Below are 17561 nucleotides of genomic sequence, written 5' to 3'. Positions count from 1 at the left end.
ATCTCTCAGTGAATGAACACAGGAAGTCCACTCTGTCTCACGTGTCTGGAGGTATGAATGCCAGCCTATAAAAATGGAGCACCTGAGTCCTCACTACAATTTGGCAGCTAGTGTTCACCACACCCTGGTGTTCTCCACTTGCTGAAATGGCAGCTTTCCAGACAAAGTGAGGATGGTTGGTTGGAGCACCAAAGGATCCTTCCCTCTAAAAAGAGTTTGCTTTGAGGAACGGAACATGTTCTTTTAAAAACTGCATTTTAACACGTAATGCTACTTATAGTAGTTTGAAATATACACAACTTCTTGAAAATACAGACTTTTTGCAAGGCACACCAAGACTGAGGGGAGGCTACCTTTAGAGTCAAGAGCAATCACATTGGGGACCCCAAATTTTTTTTTTTAGGTTTTCAGAAAGATCAATCGCAGGTTCGCTTTAAATAAAAACAAATGAAGTACCAAGAAAAGGATGCAACCAAAAAAGCCTGAAATACTAAGGCCACGACTGTGTTACTTCAAGGAGTCACCCTGCTTGTGGATATTACCTCATGGTTTCCCTGAAGGATTACATACCCTGCACTCTAATGGATTATGGGAAATATGGGACTGTTTATACTGAAGAACACACCCTGATCAGGTAGAAAGGTCTCATTTGTTAACAGTTTAAAAAGTCGAGGCAATATGGCTGATTGATAACAGATAATTACTAGGAACAAGATAGATTTTAGAAAAAAATCTGATTTCCTACTAATAGGGAAAACAATCTCAATTTCTATTCTGTTCATATACAATTAACAGGAAATATAGAATATTCCTTCTGTATACAGAGGTAAGACCCAAGGAACTGCAATAAAGCAAAGTGTCACATATGAGAGCCTACTTGCCCATTACACAGAGAAGCTGAAGAACCAAGGGCCTTTTCCCCATCTGCCCTGCAGCTCAAATACAAGCACATGACAGAAGTTCCACCAATCGATGCATCCACCCTTGCCTCTAAATGGGGAGCAAATGTTGCAAAATAGGGACCTTCTACAAGGTACATTCCCTGGTGACAACTGTTTCTGGAAAAACAGGGTTTCTGAGGTAACAACAGAAGCAGAACCAGTGGCAAAGTTCAGTCTACACTGCCAGCCAGCACTGTTTGTGATACAGGGCATGCCAAAGTGTTTGGTCATAACAGCAGTAGTGACCTCAATGGTTAAGTTCTGTGGCACGATTTTGGCCATTATGCTTAGGCAGGTGACCCAAAATCTGATTCTAGAGCTCTTCTAGAGATTCTGGAAGCTATTCACTATCACTTTCAAATTTGACCGATACACTTAACCTTAATTTCTCTATCAGTGAACTAAGGGTAATACTGTCTACCTTGAAAGTAGCAGAGAGAATTAAATGAGATAATGTATGTTTGTCAACCTCTCAGAAGAAAAAGGTAAGTGATTCAGCCAGCAAAATCGAGTTTATTAGGGAATAGCATAGGAACTTCAATTTGGAACAAGCAAACTATGGCGAACCACAGGCAAGTCTGGGCAACAAAGGAGGAGAGCGTCTTTCTATGCAGAAAAAGAAGTTGGGAGGGTTGTTTTAAAGAAAAGCTCATTGGGGAAAAAAATAAGCGTTCAAAGTGGTGGTGCCTTCTCATTGGCTGCAGGTGGCTGGAGGTGGTAGCATCTGATGGGCTGTAGGCGAAGGCAGCTTGCTCGGTCCAGAGGAAATCTTCCTTCTTCCTGTTGGACTACGCAAGTCCTAACGAGTATTTATGTGCACAAGAGGGCAACCTTCATGATTTCTTGACTATAATTTTGAGTTAGGTTTCCTTGACATATTTTCACATGTTAAGTCTCTTTGTAAACAATAAGCCAACATTGTGACAATTTACTAAAATGTAACTCTATGTCAGGTGTCAGATAAAGCATTATATTTCACGAGTGAGAAAAACAATAGTTAACGTTAATGATGGCATCCCCTTAGCCAAGCATTGTGCTGACCATGTAATGTATTTTATCTTATTTAACGGTCAGCACGACTTTAAAAGGCGGATTTTATCATCCCCATACAAAGCAAGTAGAGTTAATAGTAATAATAATCATGGCAACAAATCACATGATGGATATATGTACTGGAGTTCACAGAAAGAAAAAATATTGTACATGAATGATTTTGGGTGACAGAAATATTGCTATAATTTAAGGGAGATAATACAGTAGCCAAACCATGAGAGCCAGAGTTGCTAATTCCTGAAATTCTAGTGTCCATTATTTGGCAACTTACTTGAGGAATTAATTTAAAATAGCATTTTCTTCTTGACTTATGGTTAAGGCAGTTTTGCTTATTTGAGATTTGACTATACTTTGGAATTGAAATGTCAAAAAGTATTCAGTAGCAACATAGCCCTTTTATAAATAAATCATACTTCTTATGGGCTGTATCTCTGGAATACACTTGGTTGAAGGCTCATTATTGGCACTTACCATAGAATCCTTTTTGTGTATTATTATCAACGTTCCTGCTTTTTTCCCAGGTCTCTGAAAGACCCAAGGCACATAAGCACCTTACAGCCATATACAAAGTAGTTCTCCATAGATGTTTGCCATTCCCTACAGAGTACTGAGGAATGCTCCTATCTGGATGAGTGCCACAATACACAATTGGTGTACCCCTTGGGCCTTGCTTAAAGATCCCTAACTTCTGAAGGCTCAACTGCCCGGTTACCCCATTCCACTTCCTCTGAGCAAAGTCCTGATTTAAATTTATTTCTCACTGGAGTAAGAGACATTCTGTTCATATCTCTCCAAAGAAATGAACTCATTCCTGTCTCTAAAGTAAACTTACGTCACCCATATTTGAAGATATGGGCTCTTCTTATGCAAGTAGTGAATGAGGTTTTATCTATAAATCACTTGACTGCAGCCTTTTGAATATTTAGCAAAGGCAGTTTTATATGGAACTACAAGATAAAAGTGATACCAAAGGTCAACAAAACCAAGTATTAAACTTTGTTCCTTTCCCCTAGCAACTACATAAAATACACACACAGTATATCCCGTCATCACTAAGTCAAAACTTGATTGATCTAGGGTAATTAAATCATATATTCAGCAAGTTCACTCCTTGGTTTTCTGACCTCTGGTCTGAAGTTCATGGAGATAACATATCTGAATCCCAGTGTGACCATAAACACAAAGATCACTATCACAGGGCTGACTGAGAGAACAGGTTTTCACATTCCAAGTCCATCAAGCATGTGCCTTTGTTGTAGAAGATATTCAAGCAATAAAAATGCAAACTTTTCCCACCATCCCTGAAGCACACAGCTGTGAAAACATCCTCCTTTACCGAATGTATCAGTTGATAATATTCAGGAAAAAAAAATTATGTGGTCATTTGTTACTCTTTTCTTATTTCGTGCTTCAGTTTCCCCAGAAACAGGAAGAAGCCCCGTAGGGCACTAGGGAGAGATGGGCAGTCAGGGGAATAAAATCTCTGGTGTGTCCAAACCAAGGCAAGATCAACAGGGATGATGAGAGGGAAGCAAGTAGAGGTATCACACGCTACTGATGTGATACACTAACTGAGAGACCCAAAGACACGAACATCTTTTGAACGGAAACACATCTGATTTTATTATGAAATTAATATACGTTCAAGAGACAGACAGGCAAACTGGCTAAATAAAAAGGTTTTGGAATTAGACCTGAATTGAAATGCTGGCCCTACCTTTAACAGCTGTGTGACAGCAGAGGTCTTGAAACCTCTCTGAGCCTTATCTGCTAAGAGGAAAATGCCTACCCTAAGAGGTTGGGCAGAGATTAAAGGAGATAATATATGTTAACACCTCTGGGCACCAAAAAAAAAAAAAAAAAAAAAAAGCGAGACAGATGGGAAGAAAAAGGTTGTTATTATTAGCAGAGAACTGGCATTGTGTATACACCAAAATCACTGCTCATATGCAGCTTCTAATAAACAGTAATAAAATGAGTATATTCTATAAACACTCCAGAACTTTTCTGTCCACCACATATTAAGATGAAATATATTCTACAAACACTCCAGAACTTTAGGGTCCACCACATATAAAAATATGTGTAAAGTTTTTCTATCTTGCCTATGTTCACATATATCATTTTTACAATAAAGATAAATTGTACCTTGAAAAAAAACAAAGGCTAAAAGTAGGTCAAACATATGTTTGTTTTCATATTAATTATAGTAGAAGCTAAGAGATAAACATGTAAAGGTAAAATATTTCCAGAGTTATTTTCAGAGAGCCGTTCATTAAAAGAACAAAGTAAACAGCAAATGAAAGTTACAGAAAATCTTTGGATTTAAGTAAAAGAACCATGCTGAACGAATCAAAGCTGTCCAATAAAGGAGCAAATTGCCCTGTATGACAATGAGCTGTGTGGGGTTAGATGTAAAGCAAGTCAAGGCTAGAAGTCTACTTTGATGAAATAGTCTATAAAATACACTCAACTCAGGGGCTCTGCAACCAGAATGATAAAACGTTAAAAATTTCCTTCCAATTCTAAGATCCTATAATCTTTGAACACTATGATGCACAACCAACTCTCTGGTGTCCACGGTAGGATAGAGTTTACCTCTAACATGGTCCCTATTAAGAGAAGGGTCTCCAAATTCAGGAAAGAGACAGATTTGCCACTGAATTCAACTATGAGAGAAGTTAAATTAATAGATCTGGTGACTCCCCCCTACCCCCCATCTAACACTCCTGGAAACATCTCCTGTTTTCCTCTCTTTTGGCTACTTTTTTTTTTTTCTTCCCTGGATGCTTTGCTTATAATCTATTCAGTCTAATTCCATAAATATTTACTGACTTCTAGGAAATCTAACCCCCTGAAACAGACTGAAACTCAGAAGATTTATATACCAAGACTGTTTACTACAGTATATTTTAATATAAAAATTTCCTCTAAGGGGAGATTAAATGTTATGCAGCTATTAAATGGTGTTTTCAAATAATATTCCATGACATGGGAAATCCTACAATATAATTTTAAATGAAACTGTAATATAAAATGACAAATTCAGCACAATTCTCAATGCAAAGTAAATGTGTATCACATATATGTTTACACCAGAAGGAAATACATAGCAAAATGTTAACAAAGCTGTATCTAAGTGGTGGAATTTTTAGGTTTTTTTTGTAAATCTGTTTTCCAAATTATCTAAAATAATCATATTTCCATTTTATGATCGTGAAAAAAAAGAAATACTATTTTAAAAAATAAACACGGGCAAAATACCCCTCTGGTTATCTTGGATTCGTGACTCTGAAAGCGACAATTCCTTTAAAGGAGGAAGCCTGGTATAAAAAAAAAAGTTTGCATCTGACCCTGTGTTTGAGATGGTTGCTATGCACAGTGCTGTCTTTAAATTAATCAGTAAACAAAGAACAGCTGGGACAATATCAGTTTTATTGAGGATGTGGAACAACAAGAACTCTCAAACATAGCTAGTAAGGATATAAATCAGCATAAGCACCGTAAAGAATAATTTCATAGTATCTAGTAAAGCTGAAAAGATTTGTCCCAGACTAAACAGTAATTTATTCCTAGTTACATACCCTAGGGAAAGCTTTCATACATGTGCATGAGGAGACATGTACAAGCATGCCCACTAACAGACTGTTCGATAATGAAAAAATCTGAAACAACTCAAACATTAACAGGACAATGGATAAGTGAATTGTGAAACAGTCATTCAGTGGAACACAATACAGCAGTCAAAATGAGGTGTGTATCAACATGGATAAATCTCAAAAGTATAAGCCAAAAAAAAAAAAGTTACAGAAGTACATATATAGGATACATACAACAGAATGCGATTTATATGAAGTCAAAACATATAAAAGAATATTAGATACTGTTTAGAGTTCTATAAATATGGAGTATAAGGTAAAGACGTGAAAAAAATGTGTGGGCATGATGAACACCAATCAGATCATTGATTCCCTATAGAGAGGAAAGGAGAAAAAAATGTTAGGGAGGGTCACAAAAAGTAGTGAAGGGCACTTGAAGTTATTTGAAATGTTTTTCTTTGGGGGGGGGCAAAAAAAATCAAACAAATATGGTAAAATACTAAAGTCTGACAAAGTTGGTAAATGAAGATTCGGGTGTTTGTTATTTTTGCTATATGCTGAAATATTCCAAATGAAAAAAAAATTAGGTGGCAGTTGGCAATCTCTATTGGGGACAAGGTTCTCTAGCCACAGCCGTAATTCTTAAAATCTTTTAGGTCTGAGACCCCTTTGCAAACCCTATGGAAGCTATGGTTCTGCCTCCCACAAGGGCTTCTGACACCACCACAGTTCCATCCTCAGTTACCATGAGAGCCATTCAGGAAAACATACCCTTCTTCAGCCATGTGGTGCCAAGGTAATTCTACTCATGCTAAGAGTTAGCAAAACTAGACACTTCTAGACAATTAGAGAGTGAATGACACACTAGCTGCTCAGAAAGATATAGCCTGGGACAAAGAGAAGACCTCCACAGAAGAAAGACCAGCAGAGTGTTTGACAACTAGTGAGAAGGCTAAAAACTCAGCGATATGCACGCAACTCAGTGTCTTCAAAGCTCATTTAAAAGGTTTGGAAGCGTTAAAAGGAATGTTCTTATACTCAATTGAGCTCTGGTAGAAATCCAAAGTTTTAAGTTAAGGAGTGACTGATAATGAAGATCAGTGCGATTTTTGTTCATACTTCTCAAAACTTCCCTCTGTTTGCACCTCTTATTTAATACCATTTAATTTGGTTAGTTTGTATGCTACTATTTGGCCAACGTTTATGCTTAGCTTTTCCAGTAAAGCACTGTATTATTTTCAGCAAGTCCAGATGAATGGAAAAGTATGTCTCTTTCAGTCAGTGACTCCATGAACTAAGCTCAGGAAACCTGTAATAAAAGCAACAGCTGACAGTGGATCTAAATCGCTGGCTAAGTCCCTAGAAGCACACAGTCTCTCCAAGGTGAGGCTTAAAAACTCAAACCTATGAAAAAAAAACAGTAAATACCATAACTCAACATGCATGTGAAAGTCTTCAACTGATTTAATGATCCCAGGTGGGTTTTTCCTCTGCAAGTTCTAGATCTGTGGTACACAAAACTGTCCCAGAAATACCAACGTTGTAAGCTTAACAATGCTGTGTGAACACTCCAATTTCATTATCACCTTTCATCGTCTCCACGTCTTCCACCTTTCTATCCCAATCGAAATCTTTTCCTTACACATACTTGCCCCCCCCCCCCCACCTCCAGCTGTCCTGTTATCTTCCTCTACTTTATCTCATGCCCTTGTCTCTACTCCTGGACTACACATTTGCTGCCTCCCAGAAAAAAAGAGGAACCAGGCACAGAACTGGAGACCTGGAGGAACGATAATGGGCTAAAGAAGACACTTCCATCTCACTCTTCTCTCCTGGTGATGTCCTTCCCTGCCATCCATCTTTCCAACAGAAAAAAAATCCAACAGATTTTTTATGAAATCTAATCTGAATGAAGCTTGTACTATATTATAAACGCACAACTTCTTAAGACTTTCTAAGAACTTTCTGGGAAGCAAATAATTACAAAGAAAACCATGCCGCTTAATAAAACTGCAAAACACATACTGATTTAGTTCTGCCCTGGGGTGAGGAGGGGTTTGGGAAGAAGAGGGCCTCTCTGGCCGTCACAGAGACTGGGGGCGCTACTGGTATTTAGCGGAAAGGGATGTTAATCATCCTCCCATACACAGGGCAGTCCCACACAATGAAGGCTGGTCCACCCAAAATGCCAGTAGTGCCCCCAGTCCACACTCTCCCACTCTTGTTATGAAACACTGGACCGCAGACATTCACTGTGCCAGATAACTCCAGCTAATTTCAATAAATACTTGGCTAATTTTGACATTTTCTGGCTTTTAGGAACATGTAAAATCGGGCATCAGGTTGTCCAAATTCCCAATGCTGCACAGAATTCTGGGAAGGGACAAGTTGGTGGTGGCACATGCTCCAGTGGGCCGTGTTGCCTCCTAGTGTTTGGAAATCCTAATTAAAATAACTATGTTTTGAGTTCGGTATTGCTATGTTTGGGGACTTCTTCACTTATACTTGATGCAGCACTCTGCTGAGCCAAAACAGCTACAGGGGCCATTTTTCCCTGAAAATGAGTCAAGGCAGTTACACAACCCTCCACAGGGATCAGCGCACAACAGCCTCGGAGGGAGTGCAGGAGGAGACCGGTAAACATCTCTCCCCTTCATCAGTTCAAGTTCCAGCTCAGATTCCTCTTGACAAAACAAACATGGCTTTTATATCACAGTAATTCTTTTGTAGCAAGCAACTCATTCTCACATTCCTTCTCTAGCTTATTTTCCCCCATAATTCTTTACCCTTTGCCCGCAGTCCCCCCTCCCCGCCATGTTGTACTATTTGTATGGAAAAAAAAAATTTAAGAGTTGCTTCTTGCCAAGTGTGACATCAACTCATTCTTATTTAGTGATGTCCAGCGAGAACTTGCTCTCCCAAAACGTTTGCTCATTTTGAAGCAACAAGGTTACTAACTGTAGTTTGTTTTTCCGGTCACTTGTTTTTGATGCATTAGTGTATCTTCTGAAACAAGTAACATAGCGCCTCATTTCTTTGGCCCAAGGCACTATACATGTATACAAAGGTCTTTTCAAATACCTTCAGGAAGACTATGTACTGCCTCTGTTGACAGAAAGGAAAAAAGATAACCAGAGAAATTAATAATTTTAACCTCCCTGAAAAAGATACCCCTGCTAATCAGTAGCAAGAAGGAACTACCAATGTTATAGACAATGCAAGCCCAAAATTCTATTCTAGGTGAAGAACTTTTGTTACTTAGGAAGGAAAAAAAAAAAAGAAAAGAAAAGAAAAATGAGTGACTCTTAAAATAGTATTTCAGATATATTACACTACTTCATGTTTAACATCACTTTGGTAAAGCACCACTTGATGAATAATTTTGGAAAGCCAACAATTTTATTCCACACATAAAAGAAGCTAAAATTCAGATTTTCAGTTAGCTTATTGGAAAAATTGGTGCTGGTATTCTCAATATGTGTCCAACTATGACAGAACTACTGAACTATGTCAGGTACTAATCCTCTCTCATGAAATCTTCTTTAAAACCCTGTCCCTTCCATTTCTCTGTTAATTAAAAGGCACAAATAGAAACGATATTCTTCTCTATTCCCTTCTTTCAGGGAACATTAGCAGCAAACCTGCCTTAATTATCAGAATGCAGAAATTAATTCCCAGTGTGGGTTGGTCCTAGGCATGAGTAACGATTCTAATTCCAGTATTTGCTGACCACGAGGGCATTGAGGAACCCAGTCACATACAAAAGGTTGTGTGATGATTCTAACATCTTTCTGGTTCATTTTCTGGGATGCCATGGCATTTGGGGGTTCCCAGTGTTACCCTAGAGAGGTCGGTTTAGATCCAAAGCAATCAGGCATACTTTCAAAGGGGTCGCTCATGGCTCAGAAGGCTTTAGGTAGTTCTATAAGGGGGGGTTTCAAAGTCTTCAGAAATACAAAGTTTCAAACAAACCAGGAAAGGAACAAGAAGGCATATACCTTCCTAGGGAACTGCAACTATTTAACAAAAAACAAGTGCAAAAAATCTATAGAGAAAAATAAGAAAATCGTAAGTTGCACGTCTGGGGTGTGTGTGCATGCATGTGTGTGCGTGTATTAAGTCAGCCTGAAAAAGACAAAGGAAAAGGCCTTGAAAGTTGTAATTATAGAAAATTGCTCAGGTGACTTCATCCCACCCACATGCTTTTGATTTTCAAAAAGTATGACGAGCACTTTTTAAGTTAGTGTTCCGGAAAGGCTGCAGCTGTTCAGCACAGATTTCACATGCTCAGTTAAGAACATTATTTTATCAACATAAAGGTTAATGGCTTCTAAATGAGGGGAGCAATTTCCAACATGAGTACCGTACATTCATATTAGCAGTCACTCTGTTTAAAGATACAGACCCAGAAAGATGAGCTGGTCCTTGGCATGTTCAGTAAAATAATAATAGGGAGATTCATAAACCCCTCAACTCCCACCCAAAATATTTAGTTTGCCCTTTATAAAACATTACATCTGTGTTTGAGCACATGAGCATAGAGGCTTTTGCCATGACTACAACACTGCATTCAGTGGACCCACAGCAAATCAAGTCAGAAAATCAGAGCAAACTTTGAAAAACACCTGCCCCTTCTACTTCCTGCCACACTCCCGACCCCACTCCTTCCCCAGTACCACCTTAACTATTCTCCGTGACAAGAGGGGCACTATAATGGTGCTAGGCCAGGAAAGGTTCAGTGTGCAGCACCAGAATGACTCCTACTACTGACTGTGGTTTTGCAGGGTCAATTTAAAAAATTAATTTCCTGTAAAAAATAAAAGGAAAATAAAAGGAAAACCTAATTTAAAATAGGGTACCTGCATGGCCCAGTCGGTTAAGTGTCCAACTCTTGATGTCAGCTCAGGTCATGGTCTCATGGTTTGTGAGTTTGAACCCCACATCAGGCTCTGTGCTGACAGTGGAGAGCCTGCCTGGGATTCTCTCTGTCTCCCTTTCTCTGTGCCCTCCTCTCTCTCTTTCTCTCTCTCTCTCTCTCTCTCAAAAATAAACATTAAAAAAATAAATGCTAAGAAAATAATAAAATACAATGGAATCAAAGGTCATTAGGGGAATCTATCACATCCTACCATTGTTAAGTGCAGACCCCAACACAAAGAAACATAACTTGCAACCCCAATGGGAAGAAAGCTATACTTCACTACCCTAGCAGGAGGGAGAAAGATTTTCTCCTTGCCTGCAACAGCCCACACAGTGAGACACTGTCATAACACAGCCTATGAAAAACTACTATACTTCAAACTCCCAGTTCAGTCCGATGAACATTTTTGTTTATAGCAGCCCTCCCCACTCCCCCCTTTCCATTATAAAAGAGCGTTCCTCTCCTTCGTTTTTCAGGGTGCCTATGGTTTTGCCATAGCTTGCTGGTCCCACATTGCAATTCTTTAATATTCTTGAACAAAACCATTTTTGCTGGTAAAATAACTGCCAATTATATTTTTAAGGTTAACACTCCCTTCCCAGTTCTGCCATTATTCTGCTCCTCCCAGCAAACAACCCTATAGCTCCTTTCCACTCCCTGTACTTCCTGTATCCACTCTGTCAAGTCCTGTTATTTCTTCCTTGAAAATGTGTCAGATTTGCCCTTCCTTTGACTGTGCCCCCACCAATCCAGACTTTCATCAGCCCATCACTAGAAAATTACAATGGTCTCCTAACTGTATGCCCATCTCTGGCTACTGTCATACCAATCATCAAAAAAGCACAGCTTTGGGGGCGCCTGGGTGGTTCAGCTGGGTTAAGCATCTGGCTCTTGATTGTGGCTTGGGTCATGATCTCACAGCTTGGGAGCTCAGGCCCAGTGTCGAGCCTGCATCAAACGCCACCAATGGGTTCCATGCTGATGGTACGGAGCCTGCTTAGGATTCTCTCTCTCTCCCTCTCTGCCCTTCCCCTGCTTGCGCACACATGTGCGCGTGCTCTCTCTCAAAATAAATAAACTTAAAAAAAAAAGCACAGCTTTCAACTTGCCAATACCCTGTGCTCTATTACAACACACACAAAACTATAATTGCTTCTTGGAACATCACCTCCAAATTCCTTTCCCTGGCTTTTAAAAGCATCTATGAACCAGCCACAATTTAGCTTTCTGACCTTCCTTCTTCCTCCTCCTCAAGATGCACCCCTCTCTTTGGTCCAGCAGCTATCTCACAGTCTCCACCCCACCTCCCCAACAGTGGCATACTCAGGCTCACTCTGCTCCTCCTTTCCTCCCACCTAGGGACTCTCTTCCTCCACCCCTCCTGACGCAAGCCAGCACATCCCGCCCAACTCCCGCCTGTTCCTTTAGGATCAGCTCAATTAATAATTCCTCTGCATGGTTGTTTTCTAGGACTATGGCCCACCTCTTCCAGTGTGATGCCAAGAACTGGGTCTTTGGAATATGACAGACTTGAGTGTAAATCTCTGCAGAAACTGAACAGGTTGTCTACACCACAACACTGTCATACCTAAGCATTCTTAACCTACAAAATAAGGATGACTGAATACCTCCTTCATAGGATTCTTCTGAAGATTAAAAAAGAAACTGCACAGACAGCAACTAGTGTAGCACTTGTCACATGGTAAAGCAGGCATTCAGCGAATGATAGGTATTATGCACTATGCTTCTAAAATTCTAGGCTTTGAGTTCATTGTGATTTTTTTTTTTCTACTAGCTTGTAAAACTCCTCAAGGGCAAAACTAGTGCCACATCCAACTGCTTCTTACTTTTTCATAATTTCAACTCCCTGGACAGTCAAGAAATGGGGAAAATCACACAAATTGGCCCACAGGTCCCCCAAATAGTTATTATAAATTTCATGCGCTAATGCCTATGTATTTTAGTAACAAGAAACCCCCAAAGGCTTACTGACTTTTATTTTGTTTCCAAGGTGACAGGAGCAAATTAGGAGGTGACTGCTACTTTCCATCAGAAAAGGAAACAACAGGAAAAAAATCATAGAAAGTAAACATACGCACATGATCTATACGAAATAGTAAACAAAATAAAGTCTAGCAACCAAAGCTTCTGTTCTAATTGAGATATTAGCAAGTATTGAGTTAGAGACAATGTTAAAAAATACAGAGAGAAACGTACAAAGTTAAAATGATGGTGGTCAAAGTCCACTGACCATAATTGTTAAAATTAGAAAGAATCTTTGCACAATTACCGCAATTATCTGTTGAGCCCTCAATACGTACAAAATATATGCTACACATAAGCCATGCTGCTCACATAAACTAATCCTCCCCCATTAACTCCCTGAGGTAGGTATTAGTATCCTTATTTTACAGATTAAGAAATCAGGGCTCAGAGGGGTGAAGCGACTCGCTCAAGATCACAGGGCCAATGTGTGACATTTTCCATCCCTGAACTAACTCCAAGTCTATGCTCTTTTCCCATAATGCCACACTGCTCCTCCACACTCTTATGAGTTGCAAGAATTGATTCTAAGTTATAAAAGGGATCCTTCTGCTTAAACATATATAGTAACGGAGAGTTCATTATTCTGCCAGATAGCACAGGGTTTATGAGCACAGACTTTTAAATTTTCTTTATTTTAGAGAGAGAATGCACAAGCGGGGGGAGAGGAACAGGGTGGGAGGAGAGGGAGAGAGAGGAAGAGGGGGACAGGGTGGGGTGGGGGGGGGGTAGAGATTCTTAAGCACCATACTCAGTACAGAGCCTGATGCAGGGCTTGAACCCAAGGCCCTGGGATCATGACCTGAGCCAAAATCTAAAGTCTCAACCGCCTAAGCCACCCAGGTACCCCAAGCACAGACTTTTGAGACCAGTGAGATCTAGGTTAAGAATAGCTGTTTGGCGGGGCACCTGGGTGGCTCAGTTGGTTAAGCATCGGAATTTAGCTCAGGTCATGATCTCACGGTTTGAGAGTTCGAGCCCCACATTGGGCTCTGTGCTGACAGCTCACAGCCTGAAGCCTGCTTCAGATTCTGTGTCTCCCTCTCTCTCTCTGCCCCTCCCCTGCTCACTCTGTCTCTCTCTCTCTGTCTCTCTGTCTCTCTCTCTCTCTCTCTCTCAAAAATAAACAAACATTAAAAAAGAAAAAAAAAAGAATAGCTGTTTGGCTAGGGACCAAAAAGGACTCATATGACAAGTCTGCTGTTAGAATTAAATATGAGATGCTGCATGAAAAGTGCTTTGCTCATTGTCTGATGTATTGTAATTGCTTAATAAATATTACCATCATAATGATTATCGATAGAGAGTTCTTTATTATTTATTTCAAACCAAAACTACCCTCCCAATAACTTCTCCCCATTGGTCTCCATTCTGGTCACTGGGACTTCACAAAAGTAAATCTAATTCTGTAGCCATTCAGCAGCTATATTATGTTGGAAGACAGATGTGATCTCCTAAAAATTATCTCTTCTCCAACCTAAAAATTCTTATCTGCTTCAAGACTTCTTTGCTTGACAAGGTTTCCTGACAACAACTTTCTGGTCACTCTATTTAGAATATATCAACATTATAAAGATCTTAAACATTACACCCAGAACACTCTTGCAGGTAGAGAGTAACCAATGTCACGTACGGTGCCGAGACTACTGTTTCTACTTTCTGATCTTGGTATCAATAAAAGTCCCCCTACTTCCACTGAATTCTGTTGAGCTAGTTTTCCTACAACTTGTGCTTATGCAACTGATTTTTTTTCTCATCTAATGCAAGATTTGACATTTATTCCTTTTAAATGCCATTGTGGTTTCAGCCCACCTTGCAAGTCTGTTGAGGTCATTCTGAACCTTGGGATCAGTCATGCATCATGTTAGGTATTCTAACATTTTTATCACCTGCAAATTTAATTAATATGCCTCTACCTCTTTATTTAAGGTCAATAAACAAAATTTTAATGAACATGAAATACGTCCAGAGTCCCTTGGTAGGAGCTAAGTCAATTGATATGATGTTGAATAAGATAGAGGTCAAGGTCAGAACCCTGTAGCATCTTACTTGCAATCTTCTCACGGGCATATCCTGAAAAATTTTGAGTTTGCAAAAGACAAGGCCGATGGAGACAAAATAATAGGCTATAAATATTTTAATTATTTTCTAATGTTTACTTTTGAGAGAGAGAGACAGAGAGTGAGGGGAGGGAGGGGAAGAGGAGAGGGAGACACAGAATCTGAGGCAGGGTCCAGGCTCTGAGCTGTCAGCACACAGCCCGATGCAGGGCTCAAACTCACAGACCATGAGATTGTGACCTGAACCGAAGTCAGAAGCTCAACCGACTGAGCCACCCAGGTGCCGACGCTATAAATATTTTAAAAGGGAGCAAACTCTAAAGATGCAAAGTTGGAACCAATGGATGGAATGTTAGTGATGCACATTTCGTTATCTCCCCATCCCTCCCCCCCCTTTTTAATGCAACTACAGTTGAACCTTGAACAACATGGCTTGAATTATATGGGTCCACTTATAAGCAATTTTTTTCAATATAGTACAGTACTGTAAATGTATTTTCTCTTCCTTATGATTTGAATAATATTTTCTCTAGCTTACTGTATTGTAAGGATATAGTATATAACACATATACAAATTAGGTGTTAATTGTTTATGTTATTGGTAAGGCTTCTGGTCAATAACAGGTTATTAGCAGTTAAGTTTTGGGGAAGTTAAAGTTATATGCAGAGTTTTGACTGTGCAGGGGGCCAGCACCCCTGGCCCCTACAATGTTCAAGGGTCAACTGTACTTTGTTCTATGTCTAAACTTCTGGTACCTCATCTGTTCTTTACAATTCGTTAAAGATGACAGTTCAGTAATTTCATCTACAAGTTCTTTCAGTTCCCTGACTGAAGGGATGTTCTTTCAGCTCCCAGGGTGAAGGGACAGAGTGGGGGTGAGGAGACAAGCACCAGAAAACAATACTTTTTGTTCGGCTATTTGGACTTACAGCGTCTCCCATCTGGGATTTTTAGCTGCTCTATCATTCCAGTTAGTTAGCTTTCTTCTTGACAGAAAATACGGAAAAAGAGGCGTTAAATAGTTCTGTTCTGTCATACATTAACATCACCTCATCTTGTACAAGAAGCTTGCTATGTCTACTCCCTGCTGTTCTGCTCTGAACATAACCTTTTGTATTTCTGGTTATCCTTCGTGTCCCTCACCTCAGAGGCCTCTGGGTATCCTAGCTTTTATATATCCTGACACTATTCATTCAAGTCCATATCACTCTTTTATACCTATCTTTGCTTACATTTGCTTCATTCTACTGAGGATACATACTTTTAAAATTAGAGCATCTGGAATGTTCTCTGTCCAGCCACAGTGATTACTTCAAATATCTCACTTTCTTCTTCCTCATCATCATGATTTGTGTAAATATGCAGCACATCAATTTAGAGAAAGTAAAAGAGATGATGAAGGAGATGGGTTTATATCTCAGTGGGATGAACTATTAGAAAGTATGCTCTACAAGAGCAAAGATCTTCTATTTTGCTAGAGGCTTACCTACTAGAACAATGCCTACAGCTCCCATAGCCACTCAAATATGTATTGAACAAATGAACAATCAAAATATCAAAGGATAGTAAGACTTTAGCAGGCCACAACAGAGGAGACAGATTTCAGACAGAACAGCATGAACAAAGGCTTGGAGGAAGCGGTCCACTGTGGCCTGGAGCTCAAGACACACGTGAGCAGTGGGAGATGAGGACTTAATGACTTCTTGAGATCTTCAGGTCAAACTGAGGAGCTCAGCCCTGAATCAGGCAGGCAGTCTGGAGCAACTAAATATTCCGAGCAGGAATCACGTAACTTGAAGTAGGCTTAAGAAAGATTCCGGCAGAGGTATGCAGAATTAATTAAAAGGAGTTAAAAATGTTCATTAAAAATGTATTTACTCATACAGGCTTAGGAAAAAACCCTGGCCAGGGATAGTTAATATCTTTCTACGTACTTTCTATTTGAACCCACAGCATCTGCCTTAACAACCTGTGTCCTGCCCCCACGTTGAAAGGAGTTAAGAGTCATGAGTATTACTAAAGCAAAGTAGGGATAAAACAAAGCCAAAATAAAGAGGTCACAAAACTGTAGCTTCTTGCCAGAATTTACTGCAAGCTGGAGGAGGATTGGCTTCCACTTGCTAAAAGAATGGCTTAGTTGTTTCACCAAAGGGAGTTATGCTCAAATCTGGGAACATTTTTTTCACTTCCATCTAACACTATTTTTTTTTTCCATCTAACACTTTTAATGTGTGGGGCTACCTTGATAATTCTGTTTCAATATCTTCCAGTATATTGGCAGGAAATAGAAAGAACAGCAGAATGATAAAGCCTATCTGGATACAATGTTAATATTAGTCTTTCTCTGCTACTCCACCAGACTTCCAAATGACTCTTGCCTTTTCTTATATGTGATCCCTTATGAATCTGGTTTCCTTTCCTAATTTTTCATGCTTTGTCCTGTTTTTCCTCACTGTATTACTATGGAACGTTGCCTGATACAGTGGTTTTACTAATAGGCTAATCTACTACTGCTTGAAGTAAACAATGGCTGCCATGATGAAACTTAATCTTCTTTATTTACAGACTTCTTTATTTCTTTTGCTTTTAGATGGTAACTATCCCTGGCTAGCAGTTCCTCTTTGGTAATTTCATGCAATCTAAATTAGCAGCAGCCATGACACTGCTATCCTATTTAGCTTTGGGATAGGTCTTAAAATAGAATTTTTACTCTCTTCAATGGTGTGGTTTTTAATCTCTCTGGTTGCTGCCACATATGTTTGGGAACTGTAGTCTACAATGTGGTTTACAGTCTCAAAAAAAAACACCTTAACATTTTAAATAAATATGGTAGTAATAATAAATATACATAGTGGTAATACATAGGATACCATAATAGATACTGCATTAATGATACACACACACACACACACACACACACACACACACACACACACACACACA

At 39.5% G+C, this 17561-nt stretch overlaps 1 protein-coding gene and 1 long non-coding RNA gene across 6 annotated transcripts in view; one reads left to right on the top strand and one right to left on the bottom strand.

Moving 5' to 3' along the window:
- The window catches only part of BORCS5 (BLOC-1 related complex subunit 5), a 96917-nt gene that overhangs the window by 50301 nt on the left and 29055 nt on the right, over positions 1-17561 (bottom strand). The window lies entirely within an intron of this gene.
- Positions 1121-13231, top strand: LOC113592972 (uncharacterized). 2 transcript variants are annotated; one of them, XR_003412967.2, is made up of 3 exons: positions 1121-1426; positions 6250-6976; positions 11985-13231. It is a non-coding gene; the product is annotated as an uncharacterized LOC113592972 (long non-coding RNA). The 2 variants fall into 2 exon arrangements; XR_003412968.2 differs by having other exon boundaries at positions 1223-1426; positions 6250-6389.

Source organism: Acinonyx jubatus, chromosome B4, assembly GCF_027475565.1.
Source record: "Acinonyx jubatus isolate Ajub_Pintada_27869175 chromosome B4, VMU_Ajub_asm_v1.0, whole genome shotgun sequence".
Taxonomy (NCBI): Eukaryota; Metazoa; Chordata; class Mammalia; order Carnivora; family Felidae; genus Acinonyx; species Acinonyx jubatus.
This window is presented reverse-complemented; position numbering and strand designations above follow the sequence as displayed.